The sequence below is a fragment of the Talpa occidentalis genome, unplaced genomic scaffold (assembly GCF_014898055.3).
Source record: "Talpa occidentalis isolate TD23 unplaced genomic scaffold, MPIMG_talOcc4v2.1 talOcc4.11, whole genome shotgun sequence".
In the NCBI taxonomy this organism is placed as follows: domain Eukaryota; kingdom Metazoa; phylum Chordata; class Mammalia; order Eulipotyphla; family Talpidae; genus Talpa; species Talpa occidentalis.
The window spans coordinates 18,933,296-18,944,994 of record NW_023601104.1 but is presented as its reverse complement, the minus strand read 5'-3'; the positions used below and the strand labels follow the sequence as shown (position 1 = coordinate 18,944,994).

At 43.0% G+C, this 11,699-nt stretch overlaps 1 protein-coding gene across 7 annotated transcripts in view; it reads right to left on the bottom strand.

The window, feature by feature from the left end:
• GLDN (gliomedin) overlaps positions 1 to 11,686 on the bottom strand; it is a 91,228-nt gene extending 79,542 nt beyond the window's left edge. Inside the window, exons 1-2 of one of the 7 annotated variants that reach the window (XM_054701486.1) lie at positions 9,753 to 10,038; positions 8,197 to 8,717 (exon numbers count right to left, since the gene is read on the bottom strand). The gene's annotated coding sequence lies outside the window, so the exon portion shown is untranslated. Of the gene's footprint in view, positions 1 to 8,196; positions 9,221 to 9,752; positions 10,039 to 11,473; positions 11,486 to 11,645 lie in introns of those variants that run through there. The other 6 variants (XM_054701491.1, XM_037502480.2, XM_037502481.2 and 3 more) reach the window with 6 other exon arrangements.
• Between the last annotated feature and the right edge of the window lie 13 nt (positions 11,687 to 11,699).

Genomic DNA, 11,699 nt, shown 5'->3' with positions numbered 1-11,699 from the left:
GCCCACTTCCCATTGCAAAGCATGATTTCCAACTTTACCAAAGAAGAAACTGAGGGCGATTCAATGACTGCCCAAAGTCAAGCAGCCTACCTGTCCTTCCTCCACATCCCATGCCTTGGTCAGGGCAGTTGGGGGGACAGTAATGACTGTGCCAGGTGTTCTAGGCAACTCAGTAAAGATCCATTTTATCCTCACAGGGTAAGTACTACTATTCTTTTTTACAAATGAGAAAATGGAAATGCAAGGAGGTTAATTATTTCAAGGTCACACAGGCATGAAGTGTCAGGATCCAAACCTAAGTTTGCCTGATAATAAATCCTCTTCTCTCCACCTCAAAAGATACCTAAGCTAGGTGGGCACTGAACCTCCTTTCTTGAATCATGCTTCTGCCGTCCAAGCAGGAAAGTGCAGTGAATCAGGGATAGTCACAAAGAGGGCAAGTGCTCAGTCACTTCCTGCCCAGTGCCACCCTGGGACAGCAGCTCTCAAATGGGAACTTGCATCACTGCAGGAGACCCAGTAGCACGGAGCATTCCTTTTTGCAATAACTGTCTTTTTTCCCAGTGGAAGCTGTGATCCTTTTGAGGCTTTTATAGGTGGGAAAACTGAGATCCAGAGATGAAGGAGGTCTTCGCTTAACACCGTGTCACAGTTCCTTCTACCTACTCCACGGCACATGGACACAGTTGCTGGGGTTCAGGCCTATAACCCCAGTTTACATGATGCCTGCATTCTACTCTCTAGCCCCAGCCTCCTGTCCAAAGGCCAAGATTACTAAGCTTTAAATCAGGTTGAATGAGTCATTAAGGGTAAAACAAAGAAGAGAGGGCTTATTCTCTTGCTAGATGAAGTGAACCCACCCACCTTTTTGACTTTTTTGTTCTAAAATGATGACAGTTTGCAATGACTCAGAATTATCACACTCAAAGACACTGTTTTGCATTTTTCTTAAAAATGAGGAGACAATGTGTGAATAAATAGCTGAAAATGGCTCACAAAGGGAGGGGAGGGTGACCTCCAGGCACATGGAAACAGAATGGAGACTGAATGACTATGCAAGAATGGGATGGAACAGCAATTCCCTGGTGGAGAGGAGAGTCGAGTGGAAACAGATGTGGGGACCAAGCAACAGAGCCTTTCAAGGTCACTCAGTGGCAAAACGTGAAGAAGCTACCACTAATCCCCAAGGCCACTTGACTTAAAACCAAACATATTTTGGCCTCCCTGGCTCAAGGGTTTGTATCTCAGCACTATCCACAGCCACTGCAGCACGAGTTCAATCCCTAGCCAGGGAGCTGACCCACATGGCACAGCAGACCTCTCCTGTCTCGCCCGCTGCTCCCCTCAGCAGTGTATTTCAGTTGATCTGCCTGTTCGGCTCCCCACTCTGTCTCTGGTAAATCCTCTTATTCCCCGCCCCCACTTCTGGCCTACACCCCAGCTCTTGTGTGAATAGGTAGACAGACTAAATCTTTAAAAAAAAAAAGTCAAACACATTCACAGTGGGTGAGACTGGAAGACTTTCTGGGTCTAATATCAGAGACCTTTCTACCAAGCAACCTGTCCACAGGCAAATGAGGGCTTGGGAGAGAGCAGAGTCTCTTAGATCTGACCCTCTATACCATGTTCCTCCTGGGGGGAATGAGCTGAAAGCTCTTTATATAGATTATAGATATATCTCTAGAGATATCTATCTACCTACCTACCTACCTATCTAGAGCTTAGATAACCTATAGTTTGCTCTTCAAATATGAAGTAACTGGCCTCTTACCCAGTAACTCACAGTTTGACAATGGCATTGCCCAGGGACTCTGGTTCTTGGTAGTAGGAATTGAAAGGCAAAGAGTAGCTCTTTCTCCAGATTGGATGGTCTAGGATAAAACTCTGAATCTCTCAGACTGTTCTCTCTGAGGAAATAAGGGGGTGATTGCTACCACCTACCTCCTAGGATAGTAGATGGGAGGATGAAGTAAGATAATGCATGACATGAGGGCCACTATTAACTACAAGATGCTGTACAAGTGTTAGTTATTACGTTTAAACATAGAAGTATTAATATATTCTGACTGACTTAACAGAAAACTAGGAATCTGAGGCAATGGAGGCATTCTATTCCTTTGCCTCTGAAAAAATACAAACACATTTATTGGGAGTGAAAAGGTTTCTGCACAACTTTCTTTCCTCTGCAATGAGAAATGCAGTGGGGCTTCCTTCCCCAAGCGCTCAAAGAACCCTGTAGAAAGCTGCTGGGAAAAGTCAACTTCCATTTTGATTGTTACCAAAAGTCATTTTTGGTTCTTTTCTATGAGAATCTCTATTTCAGTCACTTGCATCATTACAAAGAGTGGAGGGTGGTTTCTTACTTCATCACATTAGGTTTTGATAAATAGCATTTTTGAATAGAAAAAGTCCATAAAAGAGCTGGCAATGGGTGATATTTTATAACTAGAAGGAAATTAGCAGACCATCCACTTAACAAGTGAAATTTTCTGGAAGAGGCAGCCCAGGGCCTCACACATAAGTGAGTCAGGATTAATCCCCACATTTCCATCTCCTATTCTTGTACTCTTTCCTTTAACCCCAGGTGAAACACACAGATGTCTTCAGGGTACAGGAAGGCGAGGAGAACAAGATGCCAGGGTGCAGTGTGATGATCCATTCCATTTTCTTGAAGTATATTCTATTTGGGGTTTGCTGGGCTACTTATGTCTGTAAATTTATGTCTTTCACCAAATTTGGGCACTTTCCAGTTATCACTTCTGAGGTATGTTTCTATATCAGTCCTTTAACCTCCTCTTAATGAACTCCAGTGACATGACTGCTAAGAGTAAATGATATTGTCCCACAGATCCCTGAGGACCAATTATTCTTCAAACATTTTTTTCCGTTGTTTTTTTGTTTTTTTTGTATTGGATAGCTTCTGTTGATCTCTCTTCCAGTGTATACCCTTTACCCTGTCATTGTCATACTATTAAGATTATCCACTGAATTTTTTTATTTCATATTTTTCAATTCCAAAATTCCCATTTGATTCTTTTCCAAAAGTTTGTTTTTTTTACCTGAGAACTTGTATTTGCCAAATCATTTCAAGAATGCTTATCTTTATATTATGAAGGATAGTTATAATAGCTGCTTTAAAATCTTTTTTTCTCGTAATTTCAACTATATCACATCTTTTCCCTTGAGAATTGGTCAGCATTTCCTGTTTCTTATCATGTTGGGCAATTTTAAATTGTATCCTGGACATTTTGTATAATAAGTTTTGAGACTCTGGGTTCTGTTAAAATCAGAGCATGCTGATTGTTTTGTTTGTTTTGTCGACCAACCAAACCAGTTAAATTCAGACTTCAAGATCACACTACACTTCTATAGATTAGTAATTCCATTGTCAGCTCAGTTTTCAAAGGCTTTGCTGCGTGTTTGGGTGTGCTCCATACATGTGCAACTTGGAAGTAAGCCTAGGACTTGTGTTGGTCCATATATGGAATTCCCTTCACCCACTCTTTCCTCTGCAGGATTTCCCTCAAATTCTGTATCTCCTAGGAGCCACTTTCCCAGGTGCTCTAGTTACAAAAGTGTATCTTTTTTTTTTTTTTTCACACAAGCACTGGTGCGGGAGAGTGAGAGAATTCACCACAGCCAGAGAGGGGAGCAGAGCAGGTAGACTGATGGAAGTACACTGGTGAGGGGAGCAGCAGGTGGCAGGAGAGGTCTGCGCGTCATGTGGGACACTTACCCAGCGGCCGGGGATCGAACCGGCACTGCAGAGGCTGCGGGTAGCCTCGCAACCCAGCGCTCAACCGATGTGCCACCGGGGAGGCCCCCTACAAAAGTGTATCTTATGGATACATTACATTGTTCAATAAATGGTGCTGGGAAAACTGGGTCGCCTACATGCAAAAAAATGAAACTTGACTACTACCTCACACCATGCACAAAAACTAACTCAAAATGGATTAAAGAACTAGACATAAGACCTGAAACCATAAAATACATGGAAGGAAATATAGGCGAAACACTTAAAGACATGCACCTCAAAGACATCTTTACAGACACATCACCCAAAGCAGTGATAGTGAAGGCAAAGATAAACAGCTGGGACTACATCAAATTAAAGAGCTTCTGTACAGCAAAAGAGACAATAACCAAAACAAAGAGAAACCCCACCGATTGGGAGAACATTTTTGCACACAACACTAGTGATAAAGGACTGATCACAAATATCTACAAAGAGCTGATGAGGCTCAACAAAAACAAAGAAAATAATCCAGTCAAAAAATGGGCATAAGAGCTAAAAAGAAACTTCTCCAAAGAGGAAATGCAAATAGCCAAGAGGTATATGAAAAAATGTTCAACATCACTTATAATCAGGGGAATGTAAATCAAAACTACCATGAGATACCATCTCACACCAGTGAGAATGGCACATATTAAATAAACTAGCAACAACAAATGTTGGCGAGGATGTGGAGAAAAAGGAACTCTCCTGCACTGTTGGTGGGAGTGCAAACTGGTCCAACCACTATGGAAAGCTGTATGGAGATTCCTCAAACTGCTAAAGATGGAGCTTCCATATGATCCAGCAATTCCACTAGTAGATATTTACCCAAATTGTTATAGAGCAACCCCGATATTAAACGGGTTCCTGGCTGTGGGTCCTCACCCGCGTGCTTTAAAGGGACTTATGAATACTCCACTACAGGCACACACAAAAGGTTAATAAAAGGTTTATTTACAAGAGAAAAGGAAATAAGGAAAATGTACAACTCAGGGAGAAAATAGGGAAATAAAGTCTTTAATGCGTCCTACCCGATCCGACGACCTGGAAACCCAAAGTCACTCTCAGAGCTGGCCGGACGCTGCGAGCTGGCGTAGAGCCAAAATGGGGATCCCCCAAAACCCACGTGTCTGCCTTTTATATCCACCTGGCTGCTTAACCCCACCCTCAGGTCCCAGCCACCTTCCCTTTGGTGGTGATGGAATTTGGGGTTCCCAGGTTCTTTGGCTTTGACCTGGGGTGGGGGTGGAGTCCACAAAGCCTATATGAAATTAGCTTTGGGACATCCTTTTCCCCCTAACAAAATGACACAGAAACATTAATTCCAAAGGGCTCCTGCACCCCTATGTTTATAGCAGCACTATTTACAATAGCTAAGCTTTGGAAACAACCAAATGCCCAAAAATAGATGACTGGATCAAGAAGATGTGGCACATATACACCATGGAATATTACTCAGCATTCAAAAAAGATAAACACATGCAATTTGCAGCAACATGGATGGAGCTAGAAGGGATCATGCTCAGCGAAATAAGCCAGAAAGAAAAAGAAAAATACCAGATGGTCTCACTCATACAGGAATTTAGAAAACCTAAATAAGGGTCCAGGAAAAAGAATAACTATAATAAAGAAAAAATCAAAATCAGCAAGCAACTATAAACCAGAGACACACTATGGTGGGGGGGCGGGGTGGAGAGAAGAGGGATTGGGGTCAAAGTAAGGGGGATACAATTGTATGGGGAATATGACCAAGATGAAAATGCATACATTGTGCAAAAATGAAAAATGATGTAAGAAATATATAAAATAAAATATATAAAATAAAACAAAATTTAACAAGCAAAACAAACCACAGCCCAGTCTCCTGAGTGCAGGTTCTGCTCTGTCCATTGCACCAACCTCTAAAACTTTGGGTCTGATTATGTTCCCTTCACACAACATGGGAGCCACAGCAGTCTTCTCTGTGGTGAGTGTGTCACACCGAGGAAGGGTTTGGGGAAAAGACCGTTAACTTGACAATGGGATCCTGGGGATCACAGAGAAGCCCATTAAAAAGCTAGATCTTGGGTTCTCCAGACCTAGAACTCCTGGGAATAAATTCAAGCAGGTGCTTATCCTTCTCTCTAAAAAATAAAAAATTCAAACTGACCATGAGACAAAGGAAGAAAAAGTAAGGTAAGAGAGGGCTCATTTTCCAGAACATTTCGCTATCACTAGGAAGCTTAGCTGGGTATGGAGGACTGGCCACTGGGTGGGGATCAGAAGTGGCACAATAGCAAAGTCATCCCTCCCAGTCCTTCCTGCTCCATCCCCAGCCTCACAGAGAGCTGGAGCATTGAGGTGGAAGGCTTCCCTCCTTCCTAAGAGGTCAATGAGGAGCAGCTTCTCTGCTTCCCCTGGAGAGTCAAGAAGCCTGCAGGTTGCATTCCAGATCAGAGAGGGCTTCTCCTTGTGTCTCCCACCTCCCCTTTCTGCTCCTCTACTTTCACTATCTCATACACTCTTTCTAAGTGAATAACAGGGTGAAAGGAAATGACCATGGGTTGAGCCCTGAGCACCAGGTGCCATGCTAATTACATTCATTCATTTCTAGTAGAGGTCCTGGTACACAGTAGGTGCTCAACAGATCTTTTGCGCGTAACCTAGTGTCTCCACCTCCTTCATTCCAAGGTATGAGGTGGAGTACGAGAGCTCAGTTCCACAGTCAGTGAAGAGTAATGGCAAGAATATTGTGAAAATGGCAGAAGTGAAATCCAGACCAACGTTAGGGTTAATCACACACATTTCTCAGGGAGAGGTGTATTATTTCCATGAAGGGGACACTGAGACAATCCAAAATGGATAGTTTAGCAGGACCATAAAAAGGAGATATATGCAAGCCTATGGAAATTTAGGGTTCCAGCAGCATTTCTTATTTCTTGGCATGAATTTGCAACTTTTAAAGCATCTTTAAAAGTTGGCTCATACTTGCCCTGGAGCAAGCAGACTTTTCACACCATTACAACTCTTTGTTCCAGATGTGACTAATTTTTAATATCTGAAGTTCTCAATTAGTCATGAGCTCATTCTGTAAAAATGTCAGCATAAGCCTACATATGATTATATTTCTCTGCCAAAAGAAAGATTGCCTGAGACCACTTGTCCCCACCAGATACTCAGGGTCTGGGCCAAAACTGTTGAAGGCCTGTGACGTCCGTAGATTCCCTAGAGATCTACTATGCTCTTTTGATATTTTTTTGCATCTTCTCCCTTTCCCTCCCCACCAATGCCCTGGCTGGTCCTTATCACTCTTGCTTCCTGCTATCAATCCAAACAAACACAACAATGCATGGCTCTTCATGTAACACTTTTGTTGGATTCAAAAGACCCCAGGGGCTTTTTACTGCATACAAAACACACAGAATTAGTAATCAAAACCTTCCACCACTGCTTACTTTGGCAAACACCTTCCCTATTTCCTGCTGTGAAGCCCACCTCCAAACCAACTGGTTTACTTTTTGCTACACAAATATGTCTGAACTCCTCCAACCTTCCCAAATTTTCCCTGTCCCATGTCTCAGTCCTTGTCACTGATGAGAAATCACCTTTCCTTCAATGACGGGCTCACCTGGCCTCTAGAAAGTTTCCTCCTCTGCCATTATACCTTTAGCTGGACTCCTCATGCCTGGTATAATCACCCTATATTGCTAATTGTCTTTATAAGTCCATGTTTTTTTTTTTCATATTTGGATGCAACAGCAGCACTGTGCCATACTTTTCTCACAAAATGGGCACTTAATATTTTATTGCACAATTAGAGCTTTGAAATTTCATATAAAGATAACTTTGTCATTAAAAGTGTTTTATTACTTTCAGTGATGGTTTACGACCCTTGAGATGGTTTAAAAAAAAAAAAAAAGAGATGGAGGGTTTCTTTTTAAAGCTCTCTGTCCTTACTCTGCATCTTATATAACCTCTTGTTATTTCCAATGTGAAAATAGTCCCTCTGAACCTTTTAAAATGATTCAAACATTAAATGATTCACCAGTTCAAAAGAAACTAGGGTGACCCAAAAATATTTTTTTAAGAAGAAAGAAAAATCAAATGGTGACTCTTCTGAGAGAAAAATAAACTGACTGCTTTTTTATTTTCTCAATATCCTGAAAAAATTGAGAATGACCCACAAAGTGGGACAGCTTGTTTTTGTGCCTTTGGTAGCAAGTAACATGAAAGAAATTTCTAGGAAACACCAAACTTCAGGACAGAAACTTGCCAAATTTCATGAGACAAAAGGGAGTATTTTTGCCTTTGACTAAAAAACATGGTGGATGCCTTCCTGGGATATAAATTTCACTCCTGTCTAAATTCTGTTCTCACTACCAACCTGCTGTGGGGCAGCACAAGCCACAATTCAGATATTAATACTCAGCATCGCTCACCTGAGTATTCCTCTTGAGAAGTGAAGCTGGGATGACCCTCAGGAGGCGGGCAGGGTTTCTTTGATTGACTGTGTCCATCAGGACCTCTCACTGAAAGTGTCCAGAACACTTCCATGCTTCCCAGCAGCACATAGGGCTCGAGATCTTTACCTTCTCTTCTGTCCTCAACATTTATTGCAGTTGCTCCCCACTGTATTTATTTTATATTACTATATAACAGATCACCACATGTTCCATAGCTAAGCACAACATAAATTTATTCTCTCACACAGGTCTGGAATCTGCTATGGGTTGGCTACTCAGGTGTTGGTTAGGGCTGCAATCTCCTCTGAAGCTGGGAATTCTCTTCCAAACTCACTGCTTGTTGACAGAATTCAGTTCCAGCTCCTAGAGGCCACCAGCTATTGGCTGTCACATGGACCTCTCCACAACATGCCGCTTCTTCAAGGCCCAGTGGATGGCAGCTCTGCTGCTCAGGATCAGTCTGACTTCTGGGGAGGCCTGGACCTTTTAAAGGTCTCCTATGATTACATCAGACCCACTCATGATATGCACACTTTTAATTCATTCAGAGTCAACTGATGAGAAACTCTGATTATATCTACAAAATCTCTTGCCAGATAAAGTAATATAATCGCAGATCTGAAATGGCATCAGATGTGTAAGTCCTATTCTCAAGGAGATGGGATTATGCAGGTGTGTGTATGGGGGGAGGGGCTGGAATCTTAGAATTTTGTCTACCAGGTCTATCCCTCCCATATCCTAGGTTGGTGGTACTCAGAATTCCAGTTAGTGTTTTTGACAGAGGAGATCACAGATAATTCCATCATTCCTGAGCCCTTCTTTCCATGTGGCCTCCTGGCCTTCTCTCTGGCTCCTCACCCCAGCTCTTATGGCCCCCTCCTAGTATACCTGGTGAATCAATGCAAACGTATTGCCCCATATTCTCTCCCACTCCCTTCCCCTAAGCAGAATTAGGACTTCTTGGTGCCCCATCACCTCTGTGCCAGCAGTCATCTGCTGGACTGTGACCTTGGCCCAGCTGTTGCCCATCTTGGCTCCTAAGTCTCTTCAGGGCAGAACCCTGTTGAGTCCATTTCTGTCATCTCAGCACCAAGGCACATTGAAAGGCAGCAGAGGTGCTCAGTAGAGGATGGATCAATGAATGGGAGAGAATGTGGGGATGAAAGGGGAGTCATCGGCTGGCCCAGCACACGGAGGCATGAAAAGAGGAACTGGGTTGCTCTACAACAAAGGGAGAAGCGCACTGTACTTCATGTATCAAGTTCAAGTCTGAATTGTCTGAATTTGGTTTTGGGATCATCCTTACCATATGACTACTTCTCTGTTCTCCTCTACTTGTGGCATAACTCTCGTCATATGACATAGGCCAGGCCCTGACAGACCTATTCCTGACAATCTCCCCAAATCACACCTTTATAACACACTGTAGAGTTGATACTCACTCATGGGTGACGGCCTACACCAAAAGGAAGAAAAGCAGCCACCGAGGGAGTAGTAAAATACATACTTTGAAATGCAATCCTAAAGCTCACCTTGTAGAGTTTCTGCTCATGTATCTTTTCAAAAATAAAAATAAAAACTTGGAATATTTTCCTGCAGATTTTCTCTTGGAGAGACACAGAGGTCTGGCATGTCACTGGGAATTCTGTGTCTATGGGGGTTCTTGTAGAAGACTTTCCGAGAATGGTAACTCCAATCCTTTTCAATCTAGTTTTCTTTCTTCAAGAAAACCAACCAACCCAAAATAATCAACTATAGAAGTAATATCTGGGGGCCTCCCCAGTGGTGCAAGGGGTTTAGCACAGTTAACCTGTGAAGCTATCTGCAGCCACTGCAGCACAAGTTCTATCTCTGGCCGGCCAGGGAGCTACCCACACGGTGCAGCAGACCTCTCCTGTCTCACCCGCTGCTCCCCTCAGCAGTGTATTTCAGTCAGTCTGCCTGCTCTGTTCCCCGCTCTGTCTCTGGTGAATCCTCTCACCTCCCCTCCCTGCACCTCTGGCCTGCACCCCAGTTCTTTTATGCATAAATAAATAAATCTTAAAAAAAAAAGAAGTAATATCTGGAAAATGCAGAAAATATAGAGAAAATAAATATCCCCATAATCTCACCACCAACTGAAAACCATGCTAACATGTTAACATGCTATCTAGGGATAGGCACAGAGTTCTATCCCTAGAAATTATTGTTGTCCCCCTTTAAAACTTAGCAGCAAATGTTAGTTTAGTGAAGTTGGATGGAATTGAAATACACTTTCTCCTAAAGTATGACTGTGATATGATATAAAGTAAAGAGGATTTTACTTGGAATGATCTATGCCTGGCTAGCAGCTAAAAGCAGACAAACAGGGAGAAACCTACAGTTCTCACAAGACAAGGTATAATTCCAGCAACAAGGAGAGCCAAGTGGGAATTCAACTCAACATTTCTCAGGCTCTCAATGTAATAAAGCTCCCACTATAATAAATAAAAAATGATCATTTCTGAAATCACTAAGTAAATACAATCTCAACATTTATTTTAAATAAAGTCCCTTTGGAGCACACTTCAGGTTTCTAATGACCTGTCCCAGTCTACATTTTTCTCCTTGACCTTATATTTTCTCGATTTTTCTATCATAATTAATGAGCTGAGATGAGATGAATGCACCTACACTACCATCGTTGCTTCCTCTTTCACTTGAATGCTCCTCACCCTTCTTCACACTGCTGCTTTGCCAGCTCCACTCACTCTCGGGACCCTAAGCCCCACCTCCACGCTCAGCCTGCACCTGGGGGACAGCTCCTCTTCTTGACCTTCCACCACAGGCAATTGCAACTCAAAACTGAATTCATCATCCTGTTTCCCCTCAATTTGGCTCCTTCCACCCCTCCCACTGCCTCTTGTCATCTAAGCAGGCCAGGGTCTCTGGCCATCCCCTGCGCACACCCATCTTGCTGCCTTTCACTTCCTTGTCTTTGCTCAGTTTCCACCATGAGGGAGGCAGATGCTGCAAAACCCACATCGACCCTTCCTTTCGGCACCTCTACCAAACAAACTCATTAACATCTCCCTACTCAGCACCTCCAGGGACTTAGGTGTTCAGGGTGGGTTATATGTGTTTATACAACCTTTGCTGCTTCTGTTTTTAACTTACTGATAATGACAGCAATAATAATTAGTACTTAGTTAAGAGCTACTGTATGACAGTACATGTTTCTTTTTAAAAAGGGCACAGGCAGAAAGAAAAGGACAGTCACTCTGAGTAAAGTCACCTCTGATTGAAGAGGTACCAGGAAACAGTCTTCATGAAACCCCTCATCCCCCTCCCCCCCGCAAATTCCTTCCTGGTCCAGCCTGTCCCGCCTAAACCCTCTAATTGTACATGTCGTTGGTGAGTGAAGATTCGCTCAGCTCCTTCCACCCTCCCCACCCACCCCACCTCACCTCACCCCACCTCCACTTTCCGGTGCAAAGACTTCTGGGAGCAGCAACATTCTA